Raw genomic sequence first — 23,862 nt, forward strand, 5'->3', positions numbered from 1 at the left:
AAAGGTTAGTCAATGGAGGAGAAAAATGAGGTAGAATCCCTCCAGAAAGTAATGAACCCTGCGAGTGTTTTCCCTGGCAAGCTGAGAGCACTGCCAGGTTTGGGTCAGGGGTCTAAATTTAACTAGGAGGTTAACTTGCTCCTTTCAATGACAAAGGTCTCAACAGAGAAAGGGATCCTTCCCTGACTTCCAAGAACTCTTCAACTGTAACTCAAAGTGAAACCATGCCAAATAATGTAAGTTGTGAATATAAAAGTATTGCTTTAAACTAATTGGGTATCAAGTTCCCTTGGAATATCAATAAATGCTATCAATATATGATCAAATGTCACCTACTCAAATTAAAATCTAATGATGTAGCACTTACATACAAGGAGGATTCAACAAGTGTGTGCAAACATGGAATAAAACAATAATGGAGTTTTTCCACAAATATTTTGAAGCCCCTGTGTATATGGTATTAATATTTTCTACAGATCCATAACTTAAAATGACTATCCAATTCTAAAATAAAATTTTAAAACTACCTTCAAAAGAAAATCGGTGACCATTCAACTCTGTTTTTCTAATATCCTGCATTACATAAACCAAAATCCTTCTGAGTTTCTACCCTCTGGACCCTATTTTAGATCCAACATAATTTAAGTTCAAATTCCAATACTAATTATTTTAAGGACAGAAATCTCTAAGATGAATGTCTCAGTACATCTGTGATCTAAAAGCCTATTTCAAATCTTCAATAAGTCCACTCAGATGGGACTAGCTAAATAAAAAAGGTGCTGACGAAGAGATCATATTGGTCTCCTTCTATGACCACTGCCAACAAGTCAATTCTCTCCTAGCAAACACGCTCTTTTCTTTTTCTTCACCTTCTTTCCACTGTACAACTAACTTGCTGCAGTGCCTGAAGGCAAGGAAGGAAGACAATGGTTGGGGGTTACATTTTCTCTGGCATGGGACACTATGAGGGCCCCACAGGGGCTGGCCTGCCATAAACTCAAACCCATGCAAAGTAAACATATTCTAATTAGATTATTTCCAACTACAACTTCTATGGGGGGAAAAGAGAGATGCTTTATTATTAGAAAAATGAATATATCATCACGAAAACATTTTGCAAGAAAGCACAGAGTATCGCTGCATAGATAACATATGAAAGGGCTCCAAAAAGATCAAGAAAAACTGAAATTAAGAAGAAAATGAAGATTTCTCATGAAATTTTGAAGCTCCCTTGTATGTTGATTGTGAATACTGAAAGCAACTCCATGAATTTAATTCCTTAGAAAGTCAAATTCATCTTCATGAATATATCTTTCATTTTCTTAAACTTTTACTCATTTTGTTTCTTGATAATGTACATAGCAAAACACTCGGATTCAACAACTCCTCCAAGTACAATGCTGATTCCATTCTTCACACTGTGCATCCTCACTCTCAGAAGTTGTCTTTCCCTTGTTAACATAAACTTGATACCTTCTAATGTTTAATATTGCAAGTTGCTGATGTCTGATAACAACTAGATAGTTCTTAAAAATGCATAATGGTCAAGGTAGACCCTTTTTTTGCTGGTTCGGCTAAACTATTATTCAATTTTAAGAAAAATACATGGGATATTTTTTACATAAGATTTAAAAATTATCTCAGGGTAAAAACCTCCAAATTTTATCCAAATTCTATAGCTTCAAAAGTCTGTGAGGATTTGAAATACTCTTCTACATTTCCCCCTTTGATGAGGATACTCCTATAGAAGTTTTAATCAAAATTCTCAGTAATGGTGATCAGGCATCACCCAATTCTACTAGACTCAAAATAAAGTAGAAAGTTTTCTGTTCATGAAAGCAACTGGCCACACAATCCATGTCTCCCTCCTATTCCTGACTCTCTCCACCTAGTCTCTGTTGTTTCAGGTAAATAAACACCTATTTTTGTGACTTGGGTAGTCACTTCTAAACTATTAAAATGACTTGGGTAGGCACTATGTATCAAAGTAGGAAGTAGAACAGAAGCATTTCGGTGATTGATCAAAAACGTTAAGAATAGACTTATCATATGATCCAGCAAATCTACTCCTACATATATACCCAGAAGAACTAAAAGCAAGAGGATAACAAATACTTGTATATCAACGTTCAGTGCGGTAAGATTCACAGTGGCCAAAGGATAGATGGGTGGAGTGTAGCCTGTTAATCAGGTTTCAGCATGATGACCTCATTTGCCACCAAGATAAATGGCTCTCTAGAGGCAGGCCCCCCTCTCTCTGCCTTCATCTTCCTGTTGATGAGACACGCTGAGAGCCCTGGAGACATGTCCACTGCCATTGGATCCACAGGACTTGGCACTCACTGGCCTGGGATCTGAGTCTGAAAAGGGATTTATGGACTAGTAGCAGCTTTATGGACTTGAGTTGGACTGGGCTAGGTTGTTTTCTTGATATATTAAGCTTCTAGATATAAAGTTTTCTCTATATATAGGTAAGTGTTTCTGCATTTGTTTCTCTAGTCAACTGGCGTAATACACTATGGTACTGGGAGTGGGGTATTAGAGAAAAAATCATAAAGATGGAGAGTGGATGCTTGTCTCTGCGTCATGGCAGTTTTTGGGGCTAGCCAGAGGTCAGATAGGGCCACATAGTTTACTCAATTGTTTCCTGGAAAGAACATGGTAAGTTAACACTTTGATTCCTTTGTTGTCTTTGATTATTCCTGTTTGAAAAGGCAAAATGAATGTGATAAATGTACATTTTGAGCTCAAGATAGAAAATGGCCCCTTGAACTCTGAAACCACGTTGCATAGTCACAATGGCTGACAGCAGGCCTCTCCCTGGCATAATGCAGCCAGAGGCTGATGCCCATATTGCATATGAGTGAGATAGCATAGAACTTAACTGTTTTAAATATGTGTTTAGGATCTGGCTGTCCTAAGACTAAGTTGATTTTTTTTTCTAACTATTGTTATTGGTATAATGTGTGATACAAATGATTATTAAGAAGTATGAAAATAGAAAGTTCAGAGCTCACTGCCTTCAACCATTAAATTGGATCTTTAAATGAGTAAAAGACATGCCCACAAAGAAGGCACTTAAAAGATAAGCTTCTACCAGTGCCTTGAGTGCTTAGAACATTTGCATTTGAAAAGGCTTGCTGAGAGAGCTGTTGACAGACTGAACAAAGAAAAAGGAGCCTTCTGGCTTTTTGAATTTTTAATTAGTGGTTTGTACCTGAATCTGGAAAAAAAAATTGGAGTAAGAAGAAGCTCTCCTCTGTAGGGCTGAAAGATAAAGAGCCTGCAGGCATCCTGAATGTTCACTAAGTGACCACCTGGATCTGCTAGTTGAGTGGAAGTGAGGGAAAAGCAAAAGAGAGACAGGTTGCGTCTAGCCACTGACTATCATGGACTTGGTTCACAGGGATGAGAGGCAAAGATGAGAGCAGGATGGCTGATCTGAAGTTTAAAGAGTTGGGTGGCATGACCTAAACCAAGGGGTCTAGAGTTGTTGAGAATTGTGGCAGGGCCGATAGTTGAAAGACAAGGTGTCCAGTGGGCACCATGGTGAGGCTAAGTGAGGTGATTGATCCACATTAAGTTGACCAGAACCTGACCAGATGAAGATATGATTTTTGCCTGTGAATTGGTGCATATTGGTGCTGACTTTATGGATGGCCTGTCCTGATCTGACTTTGCTTATAGATGCAGACTCACAACGTTCAAAATGGAATGAAGATCCTTCACATGAAAGAACACATTTGTCTCCTCTGCGCACTGGGTTGATATAAATGGGCAATATAGCGATTAGATAGCCAAAAGTGGGAGGATAAAGACATTAAGTGGCTGGAGTACAAACTTCCATAGGGGTGGGGAATATGTTCAGAGGTGTTCACATAACTGCAATTGTTAGGCATAAAATATTTTTGTTTTGTTCACTTATAGAATATTATGTTTAAATGGGGCTGGAACATTTTTACTTGTGGGCATTTGATTTTTATCCTGTTAGGCGCACACATGACTTTATTATTATCCCTGTTGCAAAAGAATTGTATACACGTGCTAAGTTGGAAGGGGTGGACTGTGATAATTAGGGTATTTTTATGCCAACATGGCACCTGTAAGAATATATGGGTGGCTGTCAATCAGGTCAAAGCTTAGTGACCTCATTTGGAGGTGCCACAGAAATAACTAGTTCTCTGGAGGTAGGCCACTCTCTCTGCCTTCACCTTCCTCAAAGTAAGTCTGGTAAGACTGAAAATAGGAAGCTAGAAATATCAATTTCTGACAAAGATAACAAAGCAAAAAGAGAGAATCATGTAGTTAGAACTTTCGAATGAAAAGGAAGTCAAGCAGATTATAAGAAATAACATATTGTCTTAAATTTAGGAAGAAATCAATAAAATAAAGAGTAACCTCAAAGAATATGAATAAATTTTCTCTTCAAAGTAAAATTTTAAAAAATTAGTAAACTCTAAAGCATCAGGATTAAAGAAAGTGGCAGGAAAACCTACAGACAAAATTAAATCAGCACAGACAGGTATGTGGAACAAAGAGCAAAGATGAAACTGGAGGACATTATGCAGAGTGAAATTAGTCAACCACAAAAGGGTAAATATCGTAAAAACGGTTTTAAAAACGAATGTAAAAACTCAAGGAAAAGGTTTCAGACCAAGGATGGGAGGGGTAGTGTGTCAGGCTAACTTGTATACAGGGCAGGGTGGTGGGACCAATGACACTAATAGATAGAACTTTTATCTCAAGAAGAACTTTATATTAAGAAGTAATTTTATATTACGAGGTATCCTAGCTGAGCTAGTTCAGAACTTTATATCAAGAAATAATTTTATATCAAAAAGGTATCCGGCCCAGTTCAGATGAAGTCCATGGATCCAATGGTAACCAGAGCTCTCTTCGGATTCACAGAGCTGCAAGCTAAGGCACAGAAAGGTGGAGCTCCAAGTAGGGGGAACACAGGCTACTGTGTCCAGAGCCCAGGGGATGCAAGGTCAGTGGAAACATGGCAGGGCACCAGCAGTTCCCTGGATCAGTGGTCCATATGAGGCCGCTCTGGGGGGTAGACACAGAATCTAAGCAAGCAAGGAGTGTGAAGGGCAAGAGTAAGGAAGGGAAATTGTCAAAGTATCACTTTTTTAAAAGGTTACTACACACTCCCAAGGAGGCAACACCAGGTTACCACCTGACTGACAGGTTGTACTCCATCCCTAGCTGCACACAGGATCAAATTTACATAAAATCTAACCACCACAGGTAGACAGAGCAAATCAACAGACCAGAGGGTAGACGCATATTAACTTGAGTAAGGGGGAAGGCAATATACAATAGGGAGTTAACAAACACAGATGGAAGCAGAAGAAATACTAGGAGTGTAAGACTTAAAGGCCACAGAGGTAAATACTGTTATATATTCAATCCTACAATAACAAGGAGCTGCCGTGAATACACGTGCAGGCAGACACAAAGACCCAATAGATGTGGAAGGGAAAGTAAGCGTATACCCACAGATACATATAAATTTGACAGAAAATATTTATACGTAATTAGTTATTCACCTTTCCTGGAAATCCAATAAAGTTATGAAAAAAAATCTCTTGTTCTTCGGTGCCATCAAGTAGGTTCCGACCCATAGTACCACTATGCACAACAGCACAAAGCACTGCTTGGTCCTGTGTTATCCTCACAATTTGCCCTGTGCTTGAGTCCATTTGTCAATCCATGCGGTGAGGGCTTTCCTTTCTTTCACTGCTCATCTATTTTACCTTCTTCAGAAACTGGTCTCTCCTGACATGTCCAAAGTACTTGAGATGAAGCACCACCATCCTTCCCTGTAAGGACCACGCTAGCTGTGCTTTTTCAAAGACAGATCAAGTTGTCCTGTTAGCAGTTCATGGTACTTTCAATATTCTTCACCGGCACCACAGTTCAAATGCAGTGATTTTTCTCTGGTCTTCCTTATTCAGTGACTCGCTTTCACATGCACATGAGGCGATGAAAAGACCATGGCTTGGATCAGGCTCAGCTTAGCCCTCAAAGTAACATCTCTGCGTTTCAATCCTCTCAAGAGCATCTTGGATATAATAAAACACCTGAGGGAAACACTCACTGGGTTTCAGGGATCAGGGCTCTGTTTTCAAGGATCAATGGGCACAGCACAGTCCACCAAGACAATGTCCTTTAGGGCAAAGAATGTACAGATGTGCTTTATACAATTGATGTATGTATATGTATGGATTGTGATAAGAGTTGTATGAGCCCCTAATAAAATGTTTGAAAAAAAAAAAAGACAATGTCCTACATCCTACTTGGGTGAATAATAACCAGAGCCTTAAAAAGTCATAAGGGGTCAGTTAATGTGCAATGACTGGTCTCTTCCTATCCAGAGAAAAAAAATAATTATGATCCGTTAACATCCAAGGAGACAAGTAGTCCAATAGATTGATGAACCATGCATGCACCAGTCTATGAACCTGAGACTAGAAGAACTAGCAGGGCAGAGCTTCCACCCTGAAGTGCTCTAAAAGGAATCACATTAGAAGGCCCTACAGAAAGTGAGAGAGAAAAAGTGGATTCAAAAACAAAATAATAAGAGAAACGAGGCTTACTGGTTGGATAAAGATTGGTGGGACCCCTTCAATGTGGAATTGAATTCATTCCCAGGACTCGATTCTAAGACAATCATGAACAAAGACCAGTAGCACCAGTGAGGTACACACACCATAGAATAATGCACCATGTGAGATTACAGGGCAGCATTTGCCCAAGGGAAAACTTCAGAAGAGGGAGCGGAGAAGGAGTGGAGGAAGGGAGGATGTGGGATGAATGGTGTTGCCCCGAAGGGTTTTAATGAATGAGATGAAGTAAAATGTGTCTGAATTGAGGAATGTAAAACTGATGATGATATCTGTAAACTTTCACTCAGTCCACAATAAAGAGTTTTAACAAATAAAGAGTATTTTAGTAGAACTAACAGCCATTTGCATTATACAGTATGAAGTTATTCATGGCCTACTTAGAGAGCTGTACATATTCTGGCTTCTTCATCTCTCTTACCAAAAATTACAGATCTGTTTTTCTGTACTTGTGATCTCTCTGCTTATTCACTTCATCCTTAAGTGTGACATTTTTTGCAGAGAACATAAGGGGACATATACTTCTGGGATCAAGTTTTTATTTATTTTTTATTTTCTATTATCTCATATATGTATGTTTTATAATAGCATAAAGTATTTTATGCAAAATGACAAAGGAATGAAATTTTGGTATAATTCAATAATAGATAACCAAATATGCTTTTTTGAAAGTGGTATGAGATATTTTGTTATCCTTCAAGCACTTGACTCTTAACTGAAAAAAATAAAATCACTACCAAAAAAATATTCGATTACATTTTTCTACAATATTTGTATTGTGTTTTAATTAACAATCTGGTATCCAAGGTGGCAGTGCAGATGCATTCAACAAATATTAATTATGAAAATACAAAACTCAAACTGAAATCATGCACTTTATGGATCACAGTTTGATATGGATCTAGGATTATTCATGTGATCCGGTCAGTCCCTAGGATATGAATTAGATCTATTCCAGCATGTCTTTAAGTCAATTATGTTGGTAGGTCAGCACAGATGTATATGATTCTTATTTAGCACTATGTCTTAGAGTAAAGGTTCAAAATCTCTTCGGTAATTTAAAACATACACATCCAGCAATTGAAGGTGACTGGGATGAATACTCTTTTGCAAGTAGCAGTTGGTTCCGGATCCCTAGTGCCATCGTGGGTCACGTGTTGTGCTGCTAAAGGCAAATGAGCAGTGCGAAGCTATGAGCCACTCTGCAGCAGAATGACCAGGCTTTTTACTCTTATAAAGATTTACAATCTCAGAATCCCACATGGGGCAGACTTCCCCTGTCCTATAAGTCAGAAATGACTCAAAAGCAATGAGGTTGGTTTGGTTTGACGTTTTTAGTTCAATAATTTCAAAGTGAAGGTAAATTTAAAAGGGCAAGTATAACTTGCCCAAAGGTCTGATGTTCATATCCTAAGCTCATATACCATCTATGTGTGGCCAAATAAGAAGGTTAGCAAAATGTTTGACCTAAACATCAATATACATTTCAACAAATTCTACTACATATAGCAAAAAACTATTCTAATTTTAATAAAACTTTAATTTGCCTCAAAAAGCTAAGTTTTAGATGCTAAATAATTAAGGCAGAAAAAAATAGTTAAGATGATTAATTAATAAAATGTTACACTAAGGATTGTGACTTAATTGACTAAGAGTAGAGATTTCAATACCTAAGTTTTAAGCTAAATAATTCTGACAAAACCAGAAAGACAACAGGCATAGTACATATCTGTATTTAAGCAAGTGCCAATAAATAAAATTTAATTTATGATATCTCATTAAATAAAGGTAATTTTTTCTTAGGATCTTTTATTTTTTTAAGCTACTAAATGGGCATGCTTGCCAAACTAACACTGGTAAAAATAACTAATACGATTTACTTGAAAAGGAGACCTGGTGGTACTGCGGAGCAAGTATTGGACTTACTAACCCCCAGGGCAATGGTTCAAACTCACAAGCCACTCGGAGGGAAAAAGACAAGGCTGTGTGCGCCTATAAAGAACTACAGTCTCAGACACCCAAAGAAGCAATTCCACTTTGTACTCCAGAATCATTATGAACCCAAATCAACTGAATGGAGGTAGGTGTTACTTTCTTGAAACTAATTTTAGGATATAAAATTGTTTGTTGGGGGAGGGAATAAATCACTTGTATAGGTTTAATGGATTATGTATGAGTCTTACTTAAAAGTGATGCGTTTCTATGATACATTAGAGATCCCTATGCTTAATTCTAAGTCGCTTTTAAAAATCCTCTAGAGCAACTTACAGAGAACTCTGTTCTACTCTGAGATTATACCATTCCTAGGTATTATTTCTATCATACCACTATACCCCCACACACCAGAACTTAAAAATAAAAATGTTAAACAAGAGCAAACATTCCAACAATCAACAACTTCGATTCTTGTCATTTTCTTTCTATTAAAATGTGTGATAAATTCAAAGGGTGCCCCAACAGACCTGACTAGAAAAGACTCAGAAGGGCCAACAAACGATCCTTGAACTAACTACAAGCTTTTCTTTTGAGAAGTGTTTTGTTTTGTTCTTTGTCAGTGGTTTGTTTTTGTTGTCTGGTTGTATACTGTTGCTTTGTTTTCCTCTGTCTTGTTTTCGTGCATGTTAGTGTCTCCACAGGTCTGTCTGTATAGGACAGGCTGAATGAACTATCTGGAGGAAAAACAATGGGACCGACAGTACCAGGGGGATTTGGGGTGGGGGGGTTAGGGGGGTAAGGAAGTGGTGTTAACAAACACAGGGACAAGGGAACAACATGGGATCCAAAATGGTAGTGAGGGGGGAGTGGCAGGCCTGGTGGGGAATGATCAAGGGTAAGGTTGCATAGAGAAGAGGTATAGCTGTAGCCCAGGTGGGGACAGAGCATGGTAGTAGGACAGGAGGAAAGTCAAGGGAGATGGAGGAAAGAGCTAGGAGTCAAGGGCATTTACGGAGGTCTAGACAAAGACATGTACATGCAAATATATATATGAGGATGGGGAAATAGATCTATGTGTCTATATTTATAGGTTCAGTATTAAGGTGGTGTAAGGACCTTGGGCCTCTACTCAAACACTCCCTCAATGCATGAATATCTTCTTTTATTAAATTTGCACTCTATGATGCTCACTCTCCCGACACAACTGCTGAAGCCAAAGCAGGTGAACAAGTAAATGTGGTGAAGAAAGCTGATGGTGCCTGGCTATCAAAAGAGATAGTGACTGGGGTCTTAAAGGCTTGAAGATAAACAAGCGGCCATCTAGCTCACAAGCAACAAAGCCCACGTGGAAGAACACACCAGCCTGTGTGATCGCATGGTCCCGAAGGGATCAGTTATCAGACATCAAAGAACAAGAAATCATATCATTGGCTGCACACCTCCATGATATGATCACCGAAGACAAATGGGTGCGTAAGCAAATGTGGCGAAGAAAGCTGATGGTGCCTGGCTATCGAAAGAGATAGTGTCTGGGGTCTTAAAGGCTTGAAGGTGAACAAGCGGCCATGTAGCTCAGAAGCAAAAAAGCCCACATGGAAGAAGCACACCAGCCGGTGCGATCACGAGGTGCCAAAGGGACCAGGTATAAGGCATCATACAATATATATATATATATATTATATATTCACCATAGTGAATGAAGGGGGAAGTGCAGAGTGGAGACCCAAGGCCCAAGTGTCGGCTACTGGAGATCCCCTCATAGAGGGGTTTAGGAGAGGAGATGGGTCAGTCAGGGTGCGATGTAGTACCGATGAAGAACACAGATTTCCCCCAGATCCTGGATGCTTCCTCCCCCCATCTACCATGATCCGAATTCTACCTTGCAGGACTGGATAGGGCAGAGGTTGTACACTGGTGCATATGGGAGCTGGAAGCACAGGGAATCCAGGGTGGATGATACCTTCAGGACCAGGGGTGTGAGGGGCGATGCTGGGAGAGTAGAGGGTGAGTGGGGTGGAAAGGGGGAACTGATTACAAAGATTCACATGTGACCTCCTCCCTGGGAGAGGGACGGCAGAGAAGGGGGGAAAGGGAGACTCCGGATAGGGCAAGATATGACAAAATAACAATCTATAAATTATCAAGGGCTCACGAGGGAGGGGGGAGCAGGGAGGGAGGGGAAAAAAATGAGGACCTGATGCAAAGGGCTTAAGTGGAGAGCAAATGCTTTTAGAATGATTGGGGCGGGAAATGTGCGGATGTGCTTTATACAATTGATGTATGTATATGTATGGATTGTGATAAGTGTTGTATGAGCCCCTAATAAAATGTTTTAAAAAAATAAAAATTCAAAGGGCTGCCATTTGTATATGGTGCTGCTTTACTGGCTGCAGTAGTTGTGGGAATGTCAGTTACGCTAAAGAACAACAGATGGGTTGGATGGAAGAACAAAGCTTTTCCAACCATCTGGAAGAATGGAGAAACTGGAAGAGCAGTGATAAAACTTTTTAACCCCATCCTTCCATTTCTACAAATGCAATCGTGTTTTAATTTTTCATCTATTTCCATGATGTTTTAAGTACTTTGGAGGTAGTTTCCATACAAACAGTGTCAATGCAGATTGCTCACACACTACTGGCATACTGCATATACACATTGTGGGCATGCTTTCAGGCTTTCCAAACTGGAAGGTTTGTTTGTTTGTTTCCATCTGCAGACCTTGACCAATATATTCGCTTCTTATTCAATCATTCATATTCTTTTTCAAAGAGAAACAAGGAATTTTTATCATCCTAAACCTTCAAAGTAATTTAAAGACTCATTCTTAAACATAATTTATAACTGTTCAAAACAGAATCATTTTCTTCTAAGAAACCCATTTTCAAGTATTCAAGTAATATGATTTATATCTACTCATTTAAATTATGAAGGTAACAAAATAGAATAAAGAAATTTACATTGGAAATATGTATAAATGAATGATAAACTATCACATTTTCTAATGCTGCATCCAAAACCAAAATATTTTCTTCATTGTTCCTTGAGTACTAAAATGGAAGACTGGTGATTTCTAACTTATGAATCACAACTTTCCTTTAAAGGAAAAATTAAAAGGCTATCTATAACACCTTCTTAATTAAAATACTTAATAATGTATCTACAGTACAAACCGTCTACAGAAACCATGGCCTCACCTAACTGGAAATCTGAAGAATCAGAAGATCCCCTGCTACCGCTCCCAACTCAAATCGGGAGAAAATCGATGGACCCTAATAGAATGGGAGTAAAATATGGACCAGAACCTCAAAATCTCTTTAAAATAAAAAAAGGCTGACTGGATTGGTTGAGAGTGAAGGAATCCCTGAGTCTAGTTGTCTTGGAATGCTCTTTGAACTCTGAACTGAAACTAACCTGAAGGCACCTTGTAGCTAAATAACAGATTCGCTCACAAAATAACATAACCCATCAGTAGTGTGATCCTTTAAGAAAAATCTCTATTAAAACCTAATGATCACATTACAATAAAGTTGAGAGTGTGGAGCAGGGTAAGTGTACATTTTGTCATCTTGCTAGAAGGGAGGCCTGGTCAGGCAGTCAGGAGAAAAGGAACAGAAGCCTTCAGAGAACTCGTGGGGGAAATGCAAAAAAGAGATCAATAAATTTCTCCAATTTCAGGGCTTTTTAAAAATTTTAATTATTGTTGGGAGACTTCAGGGAAGATGGTGACTGAGTAACACATACGAGCGGGACTCCACAGAAATCTGCACAGGAGAGTTACTAAGAGGAAAATTCCACACATACGGGTCACAGGAGGAGCATCTAAGTATGCACAGACCCACTAGGTTTTGAGGAGCTGGGGGCTTTTGGCTTAGCACAGTGGAGGTCAGCAAGGGTTTCACCTAGTCCTGCCACTGTCTCAGTGAGAGCCAGGATCATCTGAAGCCGGGGCAGGGGTTTCATCTCAACACACCCACAGCTTGCCACCACCTCAGGGCAGGGTTTAAACCCCTCCAGCCCTAAAAGACAGCCAAGCAGACTTTAACAACATGAACAAAACTCTAAGTAAATGAACAGAAAAGCGGAAGAAAACCTAAGAGCTACCACTGATGATATGAAGAGGAACAATATATCAGAAGATAAAACAAAGAAGTCATCTGCAAAAATAATGAGAGAATTCTTGGAGGAAAACTTCACCAGCTTAACGAATGAAAACAAGGCAACCATTCAGGAGACTGAAAGAACCCCAGCTAGACTGAATCCCAAGAAGAATTCACCAAGGCACATAATAGTTAAATTATCCAACTTTGAGGAAAAGAAGAAAATCATGACAGCAGCTAGGGGGAAAAAAAGCAATCACGTATAAAGGCTCCTAAACAATAATATGTTCCAAACTATTAGTAGAAACTATGAAGAATAGGAGAGAGTGGAGTAACACATTACAAATTTGAAGGAAAATAACCCAAGAATACTAGATGCAGCCAAAGTATCTGTCAAGAGAAATAAGAATCTTTCCAGAAAAGGAAAAACTTAAAATACACATTTAAAGAAACCAAGCCTTACAAAAGATCCTTGCTATCCCAGTATGGGCAGAAGAACAACACTCCTCAAGCACAAATAAGACCACCACATAGAACAGCCCTATCCAGAGGACAACAAAGAGAAAATAGCCCCCAAGACAGCATTGGCTTAAGGGAGAAAAGAGAAGTCAAGAATGAACCACACACACATACACAACACACTGATAAGAAAGGGAGATAAGAAAACACCCAACACAGAAGGTAGTAGAAGATGACATCACCGAGTCCACAGATGGAGGTAATCACCCTGAATATCAAGGGACTAAACTCAGGCATTAAAAAACTGAGGCTGGCAGACTGGCTTAGAAAACGCAACACATCAATCTGCTGCCTACAGGAGACATGCCTCAAGACTACAGAAATAAAATAGGTTGCGTTAATAATTATTTATAAATTATCAAGGGTTCAGGGGAAGGGCGGAGTGGGGAGGGAGGGGAAAATGAGGAGCTGATACCAAGGGCTCAAGTAGAAAGCAGGTGTTTTGAGAATGATGATGGCAACATACATACGAATGTGCTGGACATAAATGATGTATGCATGGGTCGTGAAAAGAGTTGTATGAGCCCCTAATAAAATGATTTTTTTAACAATAGGTTGAAAATCAAAGGTTAGAGAAAAATATACCAAGCAAACAGCAATTCAAAAAAAGCAGGGGTTGCAGTCCTAATCTCTGATAAAATTGAACTCAAAGTGAAAACCATAAAAAGAAATGAGTGACACTATAAAATGCTCAAGGGAACAGTAGACAAAGATCCACTGAGCATTTTAAATGTATATTTCCCGAACAAGAGACCTGTGCTGAAACTAAACACTATAATTAGACAAATTGACCTGATATATTTACAGAGATTTTCATCCAAACACAATAAAATTCACATTCTTTTCAAGTCTGCATGGCACATATTCGAAAATAAACTGTATGCTGGGATAAGCAAATCTGCATAAATTTCAGCATAATGATATCATACAGATTTCTCTCTCTAACCACTGTGCCATAAGCCTGGAAATCAGCAAAAGGAAGATGAAGAAAACGAGCAACAAATTGGAGGGTAATTAACTCTATAACAAAAGGAGTGTGTATTGGCACAGAGCAGAGATAAAGCCAACAAGAATGAAAACACAACATACCAAAACTTATGGGATACAGCACAGGTAGTTATAAGAGGAAGTTTCATAGCAATACATACACACATGAAAATAGAAGTGAGACTTATGATAGATATGATGGCACAAAATTTACAGCAACTAGAGAGAAGTCAACAGAACAATCCTAATAATAAAAAATTAAAAGAAGTAATAAAATCAGGGCTGAGATTCAGGAGAAGGAAAAACAGAAAACCATGGGGGAAATTAATGCTGCTAAAAATTAGTTCTTTGAAAAGATAAACAGAATTGACAGACCACTGGCAAACCTAACCAAATAAAGGAAAGAATAAATTTCAATAGCAATAGTGAGGGATGAAAGAGGGGACATTACAACAGATCCTAATGAAATAAAAAGGATAAGTACACAGTATTACAAAGGACTGTACTCCAAAGAATTCAACAACTTGGAAGACATGGACAAATTTTTGGACAAACACTCCTCCCTGGACCGACCCCAATAGACATCAAGAATCTCAACAGACCCATAGCAATAGAAAAAATAGACAAGACCCAATAAAATGATTTTTTTAATAGACAAGGTTATCAAGGGATTACCAACCAAAAACTCCCTTGGACCAGATGGCTTCACAGGAGAATGCTACCAAACATACGGGGAAATGATACAAATCCTATACAAACTTTTCCAGAACATAGAAAAAGACGGCAAACTCCTGAACTCCATCTATGCAGCTAGTATTACTCTGGTATCAAAATCTGGCAGGGAGCCCACAAGAACTGAGAACTACAGAACAATATCCCTAATTAAAATTGATAGAAAAGTCCTTAACAAAATATTGGCAAACAGAATACAAAAGTATATAAAACAAATAATTCATCATGACCAAGTGGGATATATACCAGGGATGAAGGGATGATTCAACAAACAAAAGACCATTAGTATAATTTGCCACATTGACACGAAAAAATATAAGAACCCAATGATAATATCAATAAATGTAGAAAAACCATTCGACAACTTCAAACACTAATTCCTGCTTAAGACACTCAAGAAGATAGGAATGAAAGGAAAATTCCTCAAGATAATACAAGCTGTATATGAAAAACCCACAGCCAAAGTGGTAGTCAGTGGAGAAAAGGCGAAAACAATCCAAATGAAAAAGGGGATGAGACAAGGATGCCCCCCTTCCCCACTCTTATTTAACATCATACTAGAAGTTTTAGCTAACATCATAAGGCACAGAAAAGACATCAAAGGTATTCACCTGGGTAATGAAGAGGTAAAACTATCATTTTTTAATAAAGGCATGTCAAATATATGTATATTTGAGGATGGGGAAATAGATCTTTGTGCATATATTTATTGGTTTAGTATTAAGGTAGCAGAAGGACATTGGGCCTCCACTCAAGTACTCCCTCAAAGCATGAATACTTTCTTCTATTAAATTGGCATTCTATGATACTCACCTTTCTGACACAATCGCTGAAGACAAAAGGGTGCATAATCAAATGTGGTGAAGAAAGTTGATGGTGCCCGGCTATCAAAAAATATAGCATCTGGGGTCTTAAAGGCTTGAAGGTAAACAAGCATCCATCTAGCTCAGAAGCAAGAAAGCCCACATGGAAGAAGCACACCATCCTGTGCAATTACGAGATGTCAAAGGGATCAAGTATCAGGCATCATCAGAACAAAAATCGTAACATAGTGAATGAGGGGCAGGGGAGTGCAGAGTGGAGACCCAAAGCCCATTTGTAGGCCACTGGACATTCCACTGGACAGGCCACCGGGTCTCGGGTAGGAGATGAGCCAATCAGGGTGCGATGTAGCAATGATGAAACATACAACTTTCCTCTAGTCCCTAAATGCTTCCTCCTCCCTCACTATCAATCCTACCTTACAAATCTGGCTAGACCAGAGGGTGTACATGGTACAGATAGGAACTAGAAACACAGAGAATCCAGTGTGGATGATCCATTCAGGACACCAGTGGTGTGAGTGGCGATACTGAGAGGGTGGAGGGAGGATGGGTTGGAAAGGGGGAACTGATTACAATAATCTACATGTGACCTCTGCCCTGGGGAGACATACAACAGAAAAGTTGGCGGAAGGAGATGTAGGACATGGCAAGATATGACAAAATAATAATTTATAAATTATCAAGGGTTCATGAGGGAAGGAGGGGCAGAGAGGGAGAGGAAACAATGAGGAGCTGATGCCAGGGGCTTAGGTGGAGAGCAAATGTTTTGAGAATGATGAGGGCAATGAATGTACAAATGTGCTTATACAGAATTGATGTATGTATGGATTGTGATGAGTTGTATGAGCCCCTAATAAAACGATTTTTAAAAAAAATGCACCATCTGATCTAAACTGGAGGTGACCCTGAGACTACTGCTCTAAGCAATTCTTCTAATCAGAAATGGAAGTCACTCCTGGAGGCCACCTCTCAACCAAATACACGACAGGTCTATAAAATAAGCAGTAATACCCATGACGAATGTACTCCTTAGAACCAAGAGTTGTATGAGACCAAAAAGAAAACAGGAACCATTTCCCAAAAACAAATAGAAGAAGGCAAAGAGAAGCAGGGAATCTGCATGCATAGAACTGGGGAATCCAGCGTGGAAATGAGGCAATAACTGGCACATTATGAAGACTGCAAACAATGTCACAGAACAATTTATGTATGGATTATTATAGGGAAAGCTGGTTTGTTATGTAAACTTTGAACTAAGGTGTAACAATATGTTTTTAAAAGAAAAGAAAACACCATATTTTACTACTAAGATACGCAATGAAATTGACATATGCAGTTTGTCCAAATCATGGTTCCTAAAGCACTATCTATAATGGGAAGAAGAAATATATCAAATATGATAACATTATGCATTTTCATCCTTCAAAATTTCGTATGTTATATTTCAGTCTGTCATATTTAATTAATAGGCTCACCAGGCCCTATTAGGTGATGTGTTAGTCTTGGTAAACTAGAGAAACAAATCTAGGGAGATTCATATGTGTATAAGAGAGAGTTTTATATCAAAGAGTAATTGTATATTAAGAAAACATCCCAACCCAATCCAGATCAAATCCATAAGTTCGATATTAGCCCATCTGTCCGATACCAGTCTATAAATTCAATGCAATGATGCCGAATACATGAAGATGACAGGCCAGTGAGTGGACAGTCTTGTGAACCCAGTGGTGGTGGAAGCATTTCAGCACTGTCATGATTCTCCAAGAGGTTCCACCTGCCTCAGGACCCTGGCTCCATCAGTGTAGCTCCATGTGACTGGTCAACCGGAATGAGTAGCAAAGTGTGTATCTGGCCTCCAGTGAGCTATTTATCTCCTAGCACCTCCAAATGAGGTCATCAAGCTGCGACCTGATTAACAGGCTAAACTTCACCCCTTCACTCTTAATAGTCTCAAGTTGACACCAGATTATATAACTACCACAGGGACCCATTAAAATCACAGGCTTTCCAAGCCTATCTAAGATTTCTGACTATTAAGGCAAATTTCTATTATGCTACATAGTAGGTTTGTTAAAAGCTCACTTATTATTAATAATAAGAAAGAAAAAGGGTGTTTTTTAATCTCAATTAGAATTAAATTACAAAAACACATGAAAAGGTGGATTTCTCAAGAAAAAAGAATCACTGAAATTCAACACACTTAAACACGCTAAAATGAGCTAAATTAAAATTTAATTATCACAAAGAATATGTATAACCTGAAGTATAATTTTTTAAATAACCAAAATAATATAAATACATTATAATATGGGTAGGGGGGAAGCTGGGAAATGATCATGCTAATGCTAAACCCCACATGTTAAATTTTGTTACGACCTCCAAATTCTACCACTGAACTAGAATTAAGCCATAGGACACACTGCACAAGATAAAGTCAAGTATGAGCTGGGAAGGGAGACCAATTACTAAAAGCAACAATACTTCCTGTGCAAAATGAAAAATTCAGTCACTATTCAAGGACCCATTTCAACCTGACTGAAGGTGTTACCAGATGCCAGAGTGGTGCTGTCAAGTAGGCACTGGACTAGCCACAAAGTCAGTAGTTTAAAGCCACCAATCACTTCACAGGAGAAAGATAATGAACCTCGCCTCCCAAAAGATGTACAGGCTCCCTTGGATGCAGTGCCACCCTGTCTGACAGGGTCGCTGTGAGTTGAAATCCACTCGATGGCTGGGGGAGGCTCTCTTAAAGATGTTAGACTTTCCTTTCTGAATTGTTCCCCTAAAATAAAGAACTACATTGTTCAATCAGTAGTTTAAACAAGTATTATTTTTGGAACTTAAGGCGGCCTGGTGCCTTTCTTATTACGCACCTAACCACAAGGTCAGCGGTTTGAAACCACCAGCCTCTCTGCAGGAGAAAGATGAGCATTTCCACTCTGAAAACCCCACCAAGCCAGTCCTATAGGGTCACTATGCAGCAGAATACACTTGATGGCAACGAGGTTGGTTTATGTTTCTGTTTAGAACTAAAAAGATGCTAATTTCACCAAGAGAATTCCTAAAGTTAATACTATTCCAATCCAAATCCAAACAACTAGATTTTTCTCAACTTAATGACTCAAACACTCTTCTAAAAATTTTAATTCAACATAGCAACAGCCATCAATGCAAGGGACACCATCACAAGTTGAAATGGGGCTTTAAAAAAATAAAAACATCAGCCCTTTTCTTCCCTATTCTTTTATAAAGGGATCTTTTAGAAACTAAAACACACTGCTGGAGATAAACATTTCAGCAAAGTTCACTTATTCTTTCTATTTCATGTTTCTTTCTGTTTTGGAGGTTTTATTCTACATCTAAGTTTACAAATAGAAAACAAAATTATATAGTTTGATATTCAATAATTATTAGTAAGCACTGAAAGTGAGGAGGACTTGAAGCACTTGCTGATGACAATCAAGAATTGGAGCTTTCAGTATGGATTACAACTTAATGTAAAGAAAACAAAGATCCTCACAACTAGGCAGCATCAAGATAAATGGAGAAAGGAATGACATTGTCAAGGATTTTGTCTTGCTTGGATTCACAAGCAGTGCTCATGGAAACAGCCACAAAGACACCAAATGATGCGTTGTATTAGGTAAATCTACTGCACAAGAGCTCTTTAACGTGTTGAAAAGCAAGGATGTTAGTTTAAGGATTAAGGTGCACCAGACTCAAGATACGTTTGTTTTTTCTTTTAAAAAATTATTATTAATTGGGATTTAATATATATAGCATGTCATTCCACAATCGGTTTCCAGACATTCTTTTTCTACATGGACTCCTTGACATCAGCTCCCTTTTACCCAACCCCCACCCCTATACCTCCCGCCAGCCTACCCGCAAACCCTTAATCTACTTGCTGTCCCTATAGGTTTGTCGAGCTTGGGTCTTATAGACCAAAAATGGAAAAGCATATAATACAACTTCAAGAGGGTGATCTCCAATGACATTAACACCCCTGAAACATGCCCTAATACAAATAAACAAAACAATACAAACCAAAAATAACAGAAAATTTTGGAAACCAGTTCAGGTCCAGCCTACATTATAGAGGGGATCTAATCACAAAGTTAAATGTTCAGGTCAGATTTATACTTTGATCTATTCTCCTCTCTCCCAAGTACTCTGCTTAGTGACCACTTTCCTCCCATCCCTCCAGAGGCTTCTTTCCTATGCAGTTCCACAAATCGATCTCGGGTTCCCACTGTCATCCATCGCCTTCTGCACACGGGAGTCTCACAATTTAGGCTCTGGTACTGATCCCTCCTTCGACTTCAGAGTACATGGATTCCAGTCCTTCCGTGACTGATGATGATGGTGTGCTTCTTCCATGTGGACTTAATTGACATCGCACTTCGATGGGTGCTTATTTGCCTTTAAGACCCCAGATGCCATTTTATCTGATAGCCAGGAACCACATAACTTCTTCACCACATTTTGCTATAGCACCCATATCTTCTGGGTTCCCTTCTTGAGGGCGAGTATAGAGCAGGGCCAAAGCCATGGTATTTTCAATAGTTTCCTATGCATGTTAAAGTTGGACACTGAACTTTAAGAAGACAGAAAAAACACACATGTGATACATATGAACCATATGGTACATGTGTTAGTGAAGAATACTGAAAGTATCCAGGACTGCCAAAAGAACAAATGAATCTGTCTTGGAAGAACTACAGCCAGAATGCCCCTTAGAGGAAAGGATGGTAAGACTTTGTCTCATGTAGTGTGTGTGTGTGTGTGTGTGTGTATGTGTGTGTGTGTGCGCGCACACGCGCAAGCCTGTGCATGCAAAAATACATATTATACCCTTGTTTGTATGTCTAAGGGGAGGGAGATGAAACAAAATAAGAAAGAAGAGAAAATTTATGTCAAGCGCTTTGCCTGTCATGAGAAAAAGATATGGTTCATTCTTGGATTCTGGCAAAACTGAAATAAACACAAAGTCACACACACACACACACACGTGTTGTCTGATACATTCTGGAATTCTACATAAGCAAAAATAACCTCAGTACATACGCAAAAGGTAGAAAAAAAGGAAATACTAAGAAGTAGATAATATTATGCAATGTTAAAAACACTAGGTGTATCAACTTTAACAACAAATGTAAATACACTAATTAAAATATAACTTTCAAAACAGGTTCAAAACTATACCTGAATGTTGTATACAAGAGATAGTCAAAATAAAACGAATGGGTTAAAAGGAGAAACATAACAATATAAATATAAAGTAAATTCAAAACAAAAACTAATAAAATGAAGAAACCAAAAATATTAAATGAAATCTAAAAAGAAACTTATTTTATATTTATAATTTTTTTTCGTCACACAAAAAAATAGCTATCATACCCAGGTCTGCACTAAAAATGTTTAGAGATCCAGTGAAAAAATGGGAGAAGAAACATTGTGACAAAAGGCTAACTTTTTACTCCCAATCACATTCACAACGGGAAATAGAAGCAAAATGCAGAAGCTCCAAAAATCAGAATTTATACTTTATTCTCTACACTTCCGTAAAAGATTTCCACATTTTGTGGAAACTATTAAGCCACAAAGGAAAGTCATTAAGGCTAACACAGCAAACAGGGGAGGCCCACATTCTCAGAGTAAACACCCCATAAACGTCACTTTGAAATGAAAAATAGTCTCTTAATCATTCCTTTGCATCTCAACTTTATTCATATTTTAAGAAAAAGTTTTCAATGAAAGATCGTATAAGGTCTTTCTAGAAACTATCATATACACACAAACCACAATTTTTAAGGATTTTCGAAGCACATACCATGTGTTCAGGTTTTGACTGATGCTCTGTGTGAGATGTAAATGCAGAAAAGTTCCCTGCTTTACAGGCCAGTATAATGTAGTTGGGAGTTAAGAAAGTCACATGGCAGCCATCAAAATAATTTAAAATTAGGAGAGACCATTAGGGTGGGACCAAGGAAACCAACCAAACTTGCCGCCATGGCGTCTGTTCCGACTCACAGCAAGTCTCAAACTCACAACTCACTGCGCTGTGGGGTTCCGAGACTAGCTATTTACAGGAGTGGAAAGCCCCACCTTTCACCCAAGGAGGTGCTGGCGGTGTAGAACTGCCAGTACGAGGACTGCAGCACGACACGTAACCACTACACAGTTTTTACTTTTATACCAATTCCAGGAAAGGTGTATTTATGCAACCTGAGTTAGGCCTCCAAGATAGAAGAGTTTTGACAAGGAGAGAAAATTATTCTGGTCAAGGGCAAAATGGAACACGATAGCTAAAGAATACAGTGTAACTATTTACCGTATAATAAGTAATTTTGTAGACATCGCTTAGGAAGAAAAACAATAAAGTATCAAATCAAGTTGTTTTTAGTGAAAAACGATTTTCCAGCACTATGAATATGGACTGCCAGTTGGTGCTTGGAAAGCTTTACATTATTTTCATTCCAGTAAAATTGCACCTTGGGGAAGACTTGCATCTCTAGAGAGAATAGCATGACCGACATATAAGTGTCTTTACTGGCCATTTGGGACACAGACCACAGGAGAGGCGACATGCCCAGCCAGGCTCCCCAGCTCCTTTGTGCAACAAGAAGAAAACAGTAATGACTAAGAAACTTAAAGAGCATCATCACATGCAAGCTCTACTGATTTTGTGCCCCCTTATGACTATCGCACATTCCTGTAGTCTGACGCACAGAAGCTAACATAATAAACGAAACCCATACTCTCGCTTCGAGAATGAGATCTACCCTGGGAGAAGGACTCATAGAAAGGTGGGAAGTTGTCTAAAGTGAGCAGTGAGAAAGGACTGTGACTGCCAAATCAGCGGAGCGGGAAGACACAAAGTATCTCTCTTTCTGAACAAAATGCTGTTCTTCAGTATAATTGCATCAACTTGATCCAAACCCAATATATCTTATTCATTGAAAAGACATATCAAATAGCAGCAATTTCCTTTACAGATAAACACATCCAGTCAAGTACGTACCTATCAAAACCAGTTTTACCCTAAAGATAATAAAGAGCAGGAGGAAGATTACTGTGTGCTCTTAATGTCAAACAACTTCTAAACAAAAATAATTGACATCAAGGTCGGAAATGACCACTGTGAAAATTATAATACAAATTATAATAAAAATGCTTCAAATACAGTTTATCCCTACACTTTTCTTTACAGCATGTAAAATAAGAAAAATCACCAATTGAATAATTAAAACTTATTGCTGCATACTAGTTAACTGTGGAAAACACTAATGGCAATATCTATAGTTAATCACTGATCATTGTAATCTAGAAAAAGCTATGAGAAACAGCTAACTCTACTAACTGCCACCTCAGAATGTCTATTATTCAAGGTAAACTTCAGGACACATTCTGTGAAAACATGAGTTTTTCCTCACAATGCCTACAGTTACTGTTGAATCCTTGACTGGTAAGTTGTATCTAGACAAGAAACCATAAATATCTGCCAAGAACACCCAATCTTTGAGCTTCTTTGAAAATGTTGACTCTGAAAATTGGGTATGTTTCTTGGAACCATTCTCACCAGCGGACTAACCACTTCAACATCATGATAAATGAAGAAAAGAAAGAAGTTGCCTAGGACTTCTTTTTGCTTGGATCCATAATCAACGCTCATGGTAAGCAACATAATTAAGAATCAATAAGTAAATAAATAGTAACTGTTGAGGCTGCTTATAAACAAACACATTATAGGGTTTACTTCCTTGGTTTGGAGAGCAAGGACTTGGTTTCTTGGGCTATTCCAGTTAATTGGCCTCACTAGGTGCCCTGTATAACTTGCTTGGTCATTGCGTAGTGCTAAAAGCTTGCAGGTAGCCATTGCAGGTACAGAAATTGGCCTCTAGTCACCTGGAACATTAAAAGGAGGGACAGGAAAATTAGGAGGAAATGGAGTGGGTGTAATAATTGCCTCCATAAATAACTGATTCCTTCCCACGAGACCAGAAGAACTGGATGGTGCCCAGCTGCGATTACTGGACATTTTGACCAAAGATCATAGAAGACTTGATCAAAAGGGGAAATGCAAAACCAAATCCAAATTCCCAGACTCTCGATTTTCTGGAGCCATAGAGATTA

At 38.6% G+C, this 23,862-nt stretch overlaps 1 protein-coding gene and 1 non-coding gene across 3 annotated transcripts in view; both read right to left on the reverse strand.

Annotated features, from left to right (window-relative positions):
* The window catches only part of BBS9 (Bardet-Biedl syndrome 9), a 572,961-nt gene that overhangs the window by 379,380 nt on the left and 169,719 nt on the right, over positions 1–23,862 (reverse strand). The gene's annotated exons all lie outside the window — the stretch shown is intronic.
* LOC142457601 (small nucleolar RNA SNORA42/SNORA80 family) lies at positions 878–1,009 on the reverse strand. Its single transcript, XR_012786305.1, has one exon. It is a non-coding gene; the product is annotated as a small nucleolar RNA SNORA42/SNORA80 family (small nucleolar RNA).

This window comes from Tenrec ecaudatus, chromosome 9 (genome assembly GCF_050624435.1).
Source record: "Tenrec ecaudatus isolate mTenEca1 chromosome 9, mTenEca1.hap1, whole genome shotgun sequence".
Taxonomy (NCBI): domain Eukaryota; kingdom Metazoa; phylum Chordata; class Mammalia; order Afrosoricida; family Tenrecidae; genus Tenrec; species Tenrec ecaudatus.